The sequence below is a fragment of the Carassius gibelio genome, chromosome A22, assembly GCF_023724105.1.
Source record: "Carassius gibelio isolate Cgi1373 ecotype wild population from Czech Republic chromosome A22, carGib1.2-hapl.c, whole genome shotgun sequence".
NCBI classification, from domain to species: Eukaryota; Metazoa; Chordata; class Actinopteri; order Cypriniformes; family Cyprinidae; genus Carassius; species Carassius gibelio.
The window spans coordinates 16,709,359-16,724,246 of NC_068392.1; the positions used below are offsets into that span (position 1 = coordinate 16,709,359).

Genomic DNA, 14,888 nt, shown 5'->3' on the forward strand with positions numbered 1-14,888 from the left:
ACCAATAAGCTCTTGGCTGATTGGCTTGTGCAAGAACGCATCACGCAAATTTTCAGCTCGAGTTGAATTTTTTGAAGTTGCGTGAACAACTGGATTGAGGCTAATATCTTGTGTTCGCGACAAATTCGTCACGCATTTCTTGTCATTCGCATCGCCTGGCGCAAATTTGCATCTGTTCGCATCTTTGCATTGACTTTGTATGTAATCTACTAATAAATAAAATTTGCGCTTGGTGTGAATACACCATAAGGCTCTGTGTTAGATGGCTGTAGGCCTTGTCATGATTTTATACCAGGTTTAGTTCAGTGCAGTTCCTGTTGACATCAAAAGTGCAGAGATGCTTATTTGTGAATTGCTACTGTAGATGTGCGACTTTTGTCAGTTTAAAAAGTCATACAAATGGCTTTGACACACATGGTCAAACAACATCTTCAAAAATATCTCGTCCAAAATGTCAAAAATAGCTTCTATCTCTAGGGTCCCAGTGCAGTGTTCAGTGTTCCCTACACACTTGATAGGGGACATTTGTAGAAGACTTGACAAGAGTTTTATTAAGAATGACTCGCAACATCATTAAAAACTGAATATGATGCCATTTGCTGTCAAAATAATGTCATTCAGACATTTTAAGTGTAACGGAAGTTTCCAGATACATTTTTGGGCCTCCCTTCAGTCTCAGATATTCCTCATAATTCAGTCACTAGGTTTTTTATTGTTTCACAAAACTTAATAGTAATATGTGATAACACGATAATTTAATTTTCAAAAATAAATAAAGAAAAAATCTAGCTTAATTATATAGTTTAGAAGTATCTTTACTTAGTTTTTTGTAGATTTAACAAAATATATAATAAAGTAGTATGTAAGTAATAATTTTAAATTATATAGCTTATTAAATTTTTAGTTCATTTTATTTTAATATTTTTTGTTCAGTTGTATTTTATTTTTGGTGCACATTAAACTTTATATTATATTTATATTTATATTTATAGCATGATAATACAACATACATTTTCAATGAAATAAATAATATATAGTTAATTTTTGATTCTTTGATTCATTCATCCATTCCTTAATTGTGTGTATGCAAAACTTGATACTAATGTATGATATAATGATAATATAATAATACAAAGAAACAATTAATACAGTTTATTCTCCTGTTCCAAAACTGTATGACTTACTTTCTTATGTGGAACCCAAAAGGAGATATTTTGCAGAATGTCCAAGCTGTTTTTATTTCATTCAACAAATTAGACATTGTCTTTATCATTGTCTTTATATGAAACTAAAAGATTGTTATAGATTGATAATATTACTTTTTTACAGAATAATTGACATGTTTCACTGCCAATCAAAACGTCATTGCTTCTTGCATGTGTTGTGTGATGCATCTGCACAAATGAGTTTCAAAAACTAAGGATTTTTCATACAGGAAAAATCGTACAGGTTTGAAATGATAAACTAAATCACTTAAAGACTTTCATTAATTATTCATTCATTTTCATTACAGAAAATCATTATGGAGTTATTAAAGTCTCACATATTAGCCTAAAGTCCCTTGTGTGCTAAAACAAACTCAAATACTGATCTTATATTCCAATGAAGCTGCAAATCGTCTGTCATTACTGGCCTCTTTTGGTACTAACGCCTCTGTCTGCCCGACAGCAAGAATCATGGTGTCAGTGAACTGTGTGGGCTAGCGCATAGTGTCTGACTAACCTGCCAAATTACTGTTACTAAGGCAACCCCCTCTCCAGTGGCAGTTACTGCAGAGGTGAGGGGGCGATCCGTGTATGTGGACCCCTGTCCAGATAAGCCTGTGAAATGTCTTTTTGCCTCAGATCTTAGGTAACAGAACAGAGCTAGATCCTTGCAGACGTCAGTGTACCAGACGCTCGTGAACTGAGTGTCCTGTTCTAAAGTGCTTGAGCGTTGCTTTGATGCTGTCTGAACACACTCAGCGCACCAGAGGAAAGCAGACACTTAAGAGAGAAGCCCAATTATGTTAAACAAAGGTTTTCTTGTTGGTTTGGAAACATGTAGATTCAGTGTCCTAGAATTTATTTGTGTTGACAGAACCGTAAGACTAGATATGACACCTACACAAAATCAAACCATTGACTCTTTCAACCTGTTAAGTTAAAATAAAAATAAATATATATTATTATATTATATTATATTATATTATATTATATTATTTGTTTATTAACATGCAATTTGTTAAAGTATTTCAATTATACAAGTCGTAATTTCAACTGCATTATATGGAGCGCAAAATTACTTGCAATAAATACACATAATTAAACTTACCGTATTTTTCGGACTATAAGTCGCACCTGAGTATAAGTCGCATCAGTCCAAAAATACGTCATGATGAGGGAAAAAACATATATAAGTCGCACTGGACTATAAGTCGCATTAATTTAGAACCAAGAACCAAGAGAAAACATTACCGTCTACAGCCGCAAGAGGGCGCTCTATGTTTTCAGTGTAGACTACAGGAGCACTGAGCAATATAGAGCGCCCTCTCGCGGCTGTAGACGGTAATATTTTCTCTCGGTTCATGTCAAATTATTTTTGATGAATAAGTCGCACCTGACTATAAGTCGCAGGACCAGCCAAACTATGAAAAAAAGTGTGACTTATAGTCCGGAAAATACGGTAATAAAATAATAATGATTCAATGTTGAGTGATTTGTTTTTAAACAAAATCAGTTGATTAAATGATTCAGTGATAAAGATAGTTACTTATTTCATTCCTGAGTGAACTGTTAAGTACATATTTAGATTGATAATAAAAAAAAAGTTACATTAATCTGAATTCAATTAATTGATTTTGAGTATTTTTTTACATGCCAGACATCTAAAGAATTGAGCGATTTGCTCAGAAAGACTCACTTGTTTCATTCCTGAAAGAATCAGTGTTTTCAACAAATTGGTTGAGTGAATGTTTCAATGATTCGCTCAAAGAGAGTTACTAGCAAATAATTAAATTGCTAATAAAATTAATTTTCTGATTAATTTTGAGTAATTTGGCCCTCCATTGTATTCAAACATGTCCCAAATTTTGGTAACATTTATCTTTATTACGTCTCCAATATATATATCTACATGTATTGAAAATCTCATATATGTGTAAGTATATGAGTTAAATTTTGTTAAACAATGTGTTTAAATCTAAAGTTCAGAGAAAGTCTGGAAAATGGTCTTGACCTCTTTGACTAAACAGTATTTTGTATGAATTTAATAGAAATGCAAACCCACAGCCTAAGCTCCCTTTCTGCCTGTGGAAAAAACAAAGAGCACAAGTTTTAAAAAAAATCAATACCATGAGTTCTTCAGCAATCTTAAGTTTCTATTTTTTAGCCATATTTTTTGTATGCCTCCTCAGCCTCTGTTTCAGTTTCTCTTCTGTTCTAGCCCACCATGCTGCCCACTTCGTCTAAGCAAATTTCACAAATGGCCGCAGCAGGGCGTCTCGACCACAAAAAGATGAACTGGAGTTTTCCAGAGCCACGAGGATCCAGAGAACTCTTTCTGCACAGCTTGTACTCAGAATGAGGCGTATCACCGCCTTCCCAAAGCAACCCTACTCCACTTCCTGTGTATTTTTAGCATTTAGCACTACTGTTAACTGAGCTTAATGATAATGTTTCAGCTTGTTTGTTGTCTCCTTTAACACTGTGCTGTCGTTAAGACTGGCCCAGTCTGATCTGGTTGATTTAAGAGTCTCAAAAAGACAACTGGTTTGAATAAGTATAATGACTCGTTCACTGACTGAATCAGATCGGTTTAACATGCACACTTATGATAGCATTCAACATTACATTGTGTTATCCAGATAAAGTGCTCAAAATAGCAGTTTACTTTTAATAAGTGCTATGTGTTTGCTAATGCAGATAGTTTTATTGCGGAGCGTCTGAAATTATCTTGCGTTGCCCTGCAGTTCTTTGAAAGGTTGCTAAGCAACTAGTTGTGCAGTTGTGTTATCAATCACCGATGAGCGAAGCGAGAGAACAGGAGACGCCCGGAGATGACCTGACGGATAGTCTGAGTGTGTTTGTGGTGTAAAAAAAGATGAGGAAAGGAAACAAGAGGGAGTTTTTCCACTTGATCACCAAAAGACAATACTTTGCGATAATCATTCTTTTTGGTATTTTTGATCTGAGCCTCCCACAAGTATGAAAATGAAAGCCTGGGTTATCATGCATCAATGCAAGAGGAAAAACACATTAGACCGTCTGCAGGCATCTCAAATTGAGGGTTATTTCCAGTCTTAGTGTTTCTGTGGAATATATGAATGATTCATGGTTTTGCTATATCGAAGAGTTTTCACAACCCTTAAAACTTAGAAAAAACTAAACAAAACTATAAAGTGTCTCCATAAGGTGTGTGGATACTATGTTGTTTTCTATTTGAGCTTATTAGCTAATAACAATGCAACAATTTCATTATAGGTGATTCATTGAATGAGTAATTTAAGAGATTTGTTCAGAAATATTTATTAATTCAGGAATGAAACAACTGACTGTCTTTATGCCCGAGTCATTGAATAATTCACTCAACCGATTCAGACAAAAACACTGATTTGGTCAGAAATTAAACAAGTGACTGTTTTAATTAGCAAATCATTGAATCATTGACTCAACAGATGCATTTTAAAACACTTATCTGTTCAGATTTTGAAACAAGTAATTGTTTTAATGAACAAATCATTGAAATATTTGTTTAAAAAGACTGATTCATTCAGGACTTAAAAGTTTGAGTCATTTACTGAATTGTTTTGTTCAAAAGCACCATTTCGAAACAAGTGAGCCTCTTTGTGAGTAAATAATCATTCACTCAACCGATTTATTCAAAAACAACGGTTTGATTCAGGAACAAAACATGTGACTGTCTTTATGAGTGAATCATTGAATCCTTCCCTCAACTGAAACACTGACATATTCATTTGTTAAAAATAACTAAATAATAATAATAATAATACTAAAAATAAAACAGATTAATTCAGGAATTAAACTAGTGATCATTTAATTAAATCATTTAATTATTCACTAAACTGATTCGTTCAAAACCCTTCAAATTATAACAATTGCTCTCTTTATGATTGAATCATTGGATTATTCATTCAACAGATTCATTTGAAAACAGATTCATTCGCGAACGCCTGCGTGTTGCTCAGAAACATGCAATGGATGATCCTTATGGGGCTTTGTTTAGACACTCTTTCATTAACAAATCAAAAACAAAGTAAAAGTAACTGGGAATATTGTGTCTAAAATTAAATATGTATTGTATTCAATATAAGTATTAATATAATCCATTCATACTGTGATTATATCGTTAATTCAATATTTATAATTTTAAAATATGACATAATAGATATTATACAGTATTATTATGCATGTTTATAATGTATAAATTATACAACGTTTATATTATAATGAATATAAAATGCATTCCTTTCTTTTTTGTATTGAACTGTAGTGTAAAAGCAATATCATGCAATCATGCTGTTGGTCATAATATCAGTGTAAATTACCGGCAGTCTAATGCTAACGAACAAATCGCGACCATACTGATATTTAAACCAACAGCTCTTGCTCATGTCATATTACAATAAAACATCATCTTCCAAATGCAAATGGTTACGCCAAATGGATGTTTTAGCGATGTATGTGTATAGAAATCCCCAATATTAGATCAGCTACAGTCCGATGATGGGGGAAGATGTGTGATGGCGGGACGGGAGGTGTGTAATACAGTATAAGCGGAGTCTCTAGGTTCTGCACAGCTCTGAGACTCGGGATGATGATGATTCACTCGGAGTGACTCATTCAGCTGGAACATTCGGTGAATTCTGGCATAAAGGAGAAGCATGCCCAACAGGTTTACAGCACACATATCTGGGCTTGAATGTGCTTTATATTTAGAGTCACAGTGACAAAAGATAAGATGGAGGAGGGTGTTTTCTGCTCTATGTTTGACTGTCACGTCTCAATCCATTACTAAAGATAAGCAAGACATGTGACTCGTTCTGAAATGATGGTTCTTCTTCATAGAAGATTCCTGTATTGCATTCCAATGCGTCAACTCCTATCTACAAACCCCTGGATTTTCTGGCCCATTTGTGTAGTGAAATTGCAGAATTGCAGCTTTCTTAGTGATCTCTATATATCCGTTCAGAGCTGAACATTCCAGTTTTAGAGTTTTGTGAATGTTTCCTGCTGTAAACTTGGTTTACAGACACACAGATATGGAAAAGCAAGAACAAGACCTCAATTGCATTCTGCTCTAAACCATTTTTTTCTTCTACTTATCAAAGGAAAGCTCTCTCACAATCTGTGTATGATGCATTGTGGCTCATTCCACCCCCAACTCCTCACATTATCATCCAGGATTATTTTGAACGTATTTTTGCAGCTGTTTCTGTCCAACCTTTATATATTCCGAAACACAATGTTCTCAGTCGAAATGTTCAGTGTTCTCAGTACCAATGTTTTGCTCCTCTAAAGTAATTGCCTTCAAGTGTGTCATTTGTGCACCTCTGTTGGCACTAAACTGAATTGCAATTTCCTTGTTTTAGTCACCTGACTGACTCAACCAATGGTGTGAGTTTAGGGCGGGACTACCTGTGAGAGTGCTGTAGAAATGAATCACTTCACAGTATTTCTAATTCAATTTAAAAAAAATAAAAAAATAAAAAAATAGGTCACATTCAACTCCAAAACCAATGGAAAGAATTAAAAAAATGTCTTAAGATTATATTTTGGTTAAACTAAATGAAGTTGGTTGGTTGGTTTGATTGATTGATTGATTGCAACAAGCCTTTCATGTAAATAAGAACGTGGACAATGTCTAAAATATTTTTATAATATACCATATATTCATTAAATACACAACTTATATAGTATTTCAGTTATTTGCATTTAATATGTCTATGTAGTTTGATGTACTGCTCTAATTAATTCTGATATAAAACAAATGCTTATTTTACTAAAATGCACAGCTTATGAAAAACACTGATGTTCAAACTTACAAAAACAAAATAGTCAAAGGAATTTTGCACTAAATTATGCTTAACTTTTCTGAAACATATTCTTTTATAAAACAATTGTATTATCGTAAAATTGGCCTCATTTTCTTTATGGAAAAAGTTATTTCATTTTTGTCTTTTCTTGTCCAATATTTAGGTGAAATGTGACCCACACTTTGTGTGCTTTTTTTCTTTTTATTTTAATTACTGTTTCTTCAAATACAATTGAAAGCACATGCATAAATAACATCTTTTGAAACTCAACTCCTCCAAGATGCCCAACAGCCCAAAAAGTTTTTTTGTGGCAAGTGTAAATTCACACCCACAATGTGGATGCATTTGAGCATCAGTGCTGCAGACTGACTGGTCCTCCATAACAGTATGGCCGCACAGATGCCTCGCTCAGCTAGTGTGTGTCTTCTTGTGGATCTCTTGCTGTTTTCAAGGACTCACACAATTTGTAATGCCCATCCATGAGTGAGAATATCAGCCTCTTAATCTGACGAAGCCTTTCTGGAAACCATGTTTGAACAAGCTGCACCTGGACAGAATAGCCTGAGATTGTAGGCTTGGATTTGATTCATCGCTTTAGAGCAGCAATGTCTAATCACGGTGATTGTAGGTAGCACACCATAGTTTTCTTTGAACATTGTTAGCTTGCCAAGATCCTACGTTGGTTGCTTATCTCAGTGGAATCAGGAAAAAAATAAATTAAAAATAAATAAATAAAGCGAGCACATTAGAGGTGTTGGCTAAGGAAAGCGCTAAGAGATGTTTGAACATGAATATTCGAATCATACGGTCTTTTAAGCAGAGGTTTGCTGTTACTTTTCTAGGTTATTTTTAGCATATTTATAATGCTTTAAAGATCCTCTTTTTCAGTATTGTCAGTGTTGGATATACTTGATGCTCAGTGTTGAACTTTGTTGTCATTTAATGCTAACTTAATGTTAAACTTTAAAAAGACAAATAATTTAATAAGATTTAAATGTAATATTTAGCAACAAAAAAAAACAATATAAATTTATATTTATATATATATATATATATATATATATATATATATATATATATATATATATATATATATATATATATATATATATATATTATGTATATATATTATGTTTAAATTAAACCTGACAGAGCACTATATGTGTGTTTTTTTATTATTTTTTATATACTATTTAGTTATATCAATATTTTGATATAGCTTTTGTTTTACTATTTTCATTTTTGGTCTATCAATCATTATCATTTTGTTATTTACTTTTGCCATGTTTATATATATATATATATATATATATATATATATATCAGTCTGTGTGTATTACTTATTTTGCATTATATATAATTTATATTACTTCTTTAGCTTTTTTCATTAAAAAAACTATTGTGGTAACACTTTTCAATACGGTTCATTAGATAACTACTTTAGTTAACATTAACATGAACTTGTAAATGCACAGTGAATAAACATGAACTAACAATGAACAACTGTATTTTCATGAACTAACATTAACAAAGATTAATAAATACTGTAATAATTTTATTGTTCATTGAGTGTTCATGTTAGGAAATACATTAACTAATGGAAACTTATTATAAAATTTTACCACAATCTTTGATAGTTTTAGATTTGGTTAACAATAGACCTTAATAAGGGCAATATTTAATTTTTGACAGAATCAAAATTCAGATTGTGAGAGACTGAACTACAGTGTGTTCAATGGATTGTACTGTTGTTTAACAACATTGTTCAACTGATGAAACTTTCTGGGAAAAACAAAAACACTTATAGCAGACAAAAAACAAAACCAAAAAAAATAAAAAAAAAATTCTCCATTAAACAATTTTGAAAGTTGTGAATATTGTGCTAAAAAGGACATTAATGCAGTGCATGCCATTGTAAAGACTTTTAAGTCTGTTCCTCAAGGCCTCATTTTCATCCACATTAAATTCAATATGGCGTCTAACATGACTGCTTTAGACAGTAAGCAATCACCTAACAACACCCTGAAAAGTTTTATAAGGACTAGTACCATTCTAGTCGTTGGATATTAGCATAACATAGATAATTTAACATGATGTTGACAGTGATTCAATGTGAAGGCTAGCGCTCATCACTGTCAGCTGAAGACACCATGTTTTGGAGGTACGGCTCTGGAAAGCAAACTGGCAGCGCTTTCCTCCAATGGCAAGAATCCCTGGCATGCCTCTGCGTTTCTTCGGAGACGGTGAGGGAGGGAGCACTTGTGCGTGTGGGCTGCTGGGAGCTTCACACAGCACTAGTTACATTACTCCAATACAGTGAGGGAAAGAAAAGCAAGACTTCAGAAAGAGGGAAAGCAATTGCATTCCTTGTCCAAAATAGATTTGCGATAAATTAGAGTTGCGTTAGAGAGAGAGAGTTACATGTATACCGCACACCGCTCGAGAAAGCGTGCACTCTTGGTTGACGTGGGTGGCAATGTGTGTCTGAATGTGCATGTGCTAGAGAGCGAGAGAGGGAGAGACCAGTTGCAGAGGAACAGGGATCGAGGTATTTGACAGACACGTTTAGAGCGGCTGCACGGGAGCCGTTGAAGAAGAGACGTGTCCGACTGTCGCGGTAAGTAGTGGCGTTTCTTTCTTAACCATGATTTGAGACCATGTATTGTGTTGATGGCGTTTACAAGGCATGCTGGTCTTGTTTGACAGAGTAGATATCATGTTCGTAGTTGTGTCAGTTACGGACAGGCCCTCAGACAGGACCAGGGTTACGACCTTAGACTGGACATTGCGTGATGCTGTATGAAGGTTGCTGTGGTAACGTCGTGACATGCGATGAAGTGTTTGCCTGTTGTTGCATGTCGCGATATCTTTATTCTCATCTTCATCAAGTTTAATTGCACTTTTAAACAAAAAATAAAATAAAAATAGAGCATTTTGCGACATTAATTCTCAGAATTCGCTAATATTTACGTCTTATATTCCTCGTTGTTTTTTTTTTTTTACATATAAAAACAAGTTCATCTACAGATGACAATTCTTTAATTTACTCACCCTCATGTTGTTCTAAACTAATTTTAATCAAGTTTAATTGCACTTTCATATGAAAAATAGAGAATTACGCAATGTGAATTTCCATCTCTTTCACTTGTTTTATTTCATTATTTTTGACATTTACAGGACGTTTACCCACAAATGGCAATTCTGCCTTCATTAAATCGACTTCATGACGTTCTAAACTTGTTTTTCATCAAGTTTAATTGTGCTTTTGTATGAAAAAATAGAACATCTTGCATCATGAATGCCTCGTTTTCCCTAATGTTCATCTTTTTTGCTTGTCGCTTCTTTTTTGCCCTAAAAAAAAGACCCCCAAATGGGAGATTTTTCATAATGTACTCACCCTCATGTCATTCCAAACAAATTTTTCATCAAGATTAATTACACTTTTATAGACAAAAATAGAGGATTTTACAATATGAATGTCCATATTCGCTAGAATATCTTTTTGGGTTTTGTTTTATTTTAGCTGTTCATCCACAAATGACAATTTTGTCATCATTTAGGCATCGTCATGCCATTTCGAACCTTTTAGTTTTCGCTTTAAATTTTTGAAGAATATCCTGGCTGTTCTTTTCCATATATACTTGAAGTAAATGTGAACTGGGGCTTTCAAGGTTAAAATTCAGACAAAAAATTTAGTCTTATTAAAAAAACAAAAGCCTTTTGTTTCAGCTCCAGGACTGAGGTTTGCAGTCCCCTAGGGGTAGGTGAGAGAACTGCGGGGTCCGTGAGTTAAGAAATAATAAAAAATATACAAATAAACAAAAATAATTATAATAATAAAATATTTTCCCCCCAAAAAGAACACATTTGCAGCATGAACATGGTTTGCCTATCTCTTTAAGAGCTGTTTACCTTTATTCATTTAGCCGAAGCTTTTATCCAGAGTGACTTGTGGTTGCACAAGTTAGCAGCTTCTTATAATCATGTTTCCAATTTACTGTTAAGCAGAAGATAGTGTATCACTTTAAAGTGTTTATGGCAATTAAAGGTGGAAAGATTCACCTTCTTCAGATTCCTGGACTGGATCTTTAGACTATTTGGGACATCTGATTCACAGCGCATTCATTTCATTTCCATGAACATGTTGAACTCAATATACATTTTCAAAACTCAATTCAGTTATTATTTGTTCCCAGAAGTCCCTGCTTGACATTTCATGCTTCATTTTGTCAGGGAAATGCAATTTATTTTCTCTATTTATTATAGATTATGTCAAATAATGTTGTATTATGGCTGAACATTATTGTTGATGGCATTAATTATTAATCATAATTGGTTTCATTAAAAAATAATTGGTTCAAAAGAATCAAATATTGTTTGAGCTTAACCTGATCTTTCTGACCAACTCGCTTGGATGTTTGCAGCAAATATATTGTAGATCATATAAGGTCCGTTGGAGGTCTCTGAACAGTCTGTTGCAGGTTTTTTTTTTTTGTGTGTGTGTGTGTGTGTGTGTGAAAATGTCACCATACTGTCCGACCTTCCCACATGGTCTGTCATTTCCACTGCCTTTTGTTGACCCAGAGCAAAGACACGCAAACACACACTGACTGACTGAAAGTCCTGCTTGGCAGCATGGAACTGTGAGTAAAGTGAGATTGCGTGCCCTGAGCAAAGGTCATGTTGGGCCATGGGAGGTTCGATGCTAGCTTGTTAGCCAGTTAGCGCACATACAGACACTAAGTCACACACTCTTTCATATCCACTCATCTAACTAGTGTCAACGACCTATGACCTTCACAACATACTCACACATATGGTCTTTTTAAGTTCTTTTGGAACATTTTATACTAGTTGTCTGTGCTAATGTGATGCTGTGCCACTAATAATCATCTCAAACTCCTGAAGCTTTCCAGGTCCCTGAAGTTTTAAAGTTAAAAATAATAAAACGGTTATGATGTGTGCTGTTTGAAAATGATTCAACCCTTCAACCCTGAAGTTAATGGTGCATTTCAGCCTCAAATGTGGCAGTTTTCCCATAAGTTGTTCTTTAAATGAAGCATTCAGACAAGCTAAACTGAATTTCTTCCTCTCAAAACACACATTTCAAGTGAGCTGGTTCATTATTCACACAATAGTCCATTAGTTTGCATTAATTTTGTCATTTGGGCTTCCACTAAACTGCCCACATTGTAATGTATGCAAATCTCTCTTTATGCCTGCTAGCATTTACTTAGCTAATAGTCTAAGTTTTCATTTATTTAGAATCCATTTACCATCTGTTTTGTTCCCCGTTACAAAACCTGAATGTCAAACGTGTGGTTAGAGAAGAGAGCCTGTGTGTGGGGCGAGATGAGTTGGCTAGTGCAGGTGAGCGTTAGCATTAGCACCTGAAGGAGCAGCAGTAACTGTACAGAACGTGGGCGAAACGGTGTGAGTCACACTCTATCGCTGGCTGAAGTGTCTCAAATAGAAGACACAGGAAGCTAATAAATGGATTTTTCATGGATTACAATTCATGTTTTGTGTATTATGTCCTGTAATATGTTTCCTATTAGAGAAATGTGTTAAATTAGGATTCCTGTTTGTTTTTAGAGCTAGCTTCATTAATACTTTCTATAAAATGACCACTGCACAATTTCCACTGCATATATTATTTATTTGTGCATACATGTTTTGTTGCGTATGCTGCTGCTAAGTGCTAATTCTCTGCTAACTCATAGTATCTGGCAAAGATTATGTGCCTTTAACATTATAAACATTGATCCTGTGATTATTTCTTCCTCAGAAGCATCTATTGTATCCTCCAGGTGTCTTACTAAAATCCAGTCACAGAATATGAACTTTGATAGTTTTGTGTTCTCATGAGAGCTAATGGTTGGTTATAATGGGTCATTTAACCAGTTAAACCAACAGGGTTTTAATGAAAAATGAGGCACTATTCTCAGAGGAGGCTTATGTTTAGAAGTCATTGAAGGTACGTTGATCTCTGTGACTTCAGTAGGAGGTGAGAGCCATACAGTAAATGCAGTGTTGCACTGGGCTAGTTTCTTGATGAATATATGTGTGTTTATACAGAATAAAGTCCTGCCAATATGCTGTTTCTGGCTGTGTTGCACCTGCCATTCCTCTTTTAAAGGATTCCAGCATTAGAAATGAGTAGCTGACGTTTATTTTTTTACAAGCTGCTTGATCGTGTACTAGAGTTAAATGCATATTTAATATGGTTTCCTACTACAATTCTACCAAATATGAACCCAAGGGAAGATATAGATAAATTTTGTGTGAGAGCTGGACATGGTGAAATGTGATTCTGACACCTTGTACTGTAGCTCAATTCAGTCTCTGTATTTAAAACATGTGAGTCATGCAGTTGTGGAAAGTGTGATAAATACATGTTCTTCGCACAGCTCGGTGCAACACATGCTGTAGCTCCTCTTCCCACACACTCATACATCGAGTGTTCTTCAGCTGTGTTCCCTAAAGCACAGTCCACAAATGGTGATTCGCATTTAAGTCTCCATCTAAGCTCTCCAGCTAAATCATCCCTTACAACAAGTAATGGTACTGATTGCCATATTTATATACCATGAAATTTACATGATACTTCAGTTTACTTCAATAAATATCATGGAGAAATCCAAAAGTCATGGTATCGTTGGCAATAGATTTGTGTCCTTGACATTTGTAAACCCCTGGCATTGCAAATTGTTATCACTGACAAACCTACCAGCCACTACTGACCATGGTACAATGTCCAAAATAATATGGTACGTTTGCGTACACAAAAGATAAATGTTTTATGTGCAACAATGCACAGTCTGGAAAAAAGAAATACAGTGAATAAAATACAGTTGTTCCAAGTTTCTGAAATTCTCATTGGTAAGTGAATGGCTTGTTCAGAGAGCAATAGTAGAGCTGAAGATATTTGCCCGATGGGTTCGGGCTTAATTTCTATCATCTTACATGGGCTCGGGCCGGGCTCGGGCTGGGCTCGGGCTTATGCTCCGGTTTGCGAGGTAAAGGAGCGGTCATGTGATGTGTTTCGATTAGCGCGAGAAAGATGCGAAAATGAATGCTGAGCAGGTGTAACGGAGGCTTGCCTCTGGTGATTACGTTTTGGTTGCACCAGCAACTAAAGCAAACTCTGAGGTGTGGAAAAGTTTTAACCATGCTTATAATGAGAATAATGAGTGAATAATGACGCACCATCAGTGAGCGCAGGAGCGCGCTGAAGACATATACAGTGGATTCAATCATTTTCTGTGAGTAAAGGTTTTACAAATGATAACTAAATAATCATTGAGTCTTAAATGCATAATGTTGACAGAGTGTTTACGCTAATGTTGGCATTATTCTTTTATTAAATAAAGCAAATCCAGCGGAGCCTTTATCTTAATTTCGTTTTTGCCAAATACCCATCTTAATTTAAAATGTATCTTAATTAATTTTTTTTTTAAATGACTCGTTTTTATTGGTGCGTTGGTCTAGAATGCTGAGATGTTACGATGTGACACAGGACTTATTTTATTTCTTTATTCCAACTTCCAAGTGGTCTAGTCTACGTTAGTTATGAGTAAATTATGTTAAAACATGAATAAATTGCTCATTGTTGGCAAAAGGCAAAAGAGCTGTGTGTGTGCGCACATTTGAATAATGTCGGGCTGTAAACGGGTTCGGGCTTTAAAAAAGCTGTCAATCAAAATGTACTTGTCGGGCTCGGGCCGAAACCTGTCGGGCTCGGGTCCTGTCGGGCCTAACTTTTAAGGCCCGATTACAGCTCTATATTGAATAGCAACTGTTTTCCAAACCTTTGCATTTTTTTCCCTCTGGGATTTGCACCTTCCACATTAAA

At 34.8% G+C, this 14,888-nt stretch overlaps 1 protein-coding gene across 8 annotated transcripts in view; it reads left to right on the forward strand.

Annotated features, from left to right (window-relative positions):
• The window catches only part of LOC127943262 (dedicator of cytokinesis protein 3), a 165,251-nt gene that overhangs the window by 83,943 nt on the left and 66,420 nt on the right, over nt 1-14,888 (forward strand). The window contains exon 1 of one of the 8 annotated variants that reach the window (XM_052539593.1): nt 9,341-9,650. The exons of the other annotated variants lie outside the window; for them this stretch is intronic. The gene's annotated coding sequence lies outside the window, so the exon portion shown is untranslated. Of the gene's footprint in view, nt 1-9,340; nt 9,651-14,888 lie in introns of those variants that run through there. 8 annotated transcript variants of the gene reach the window in all.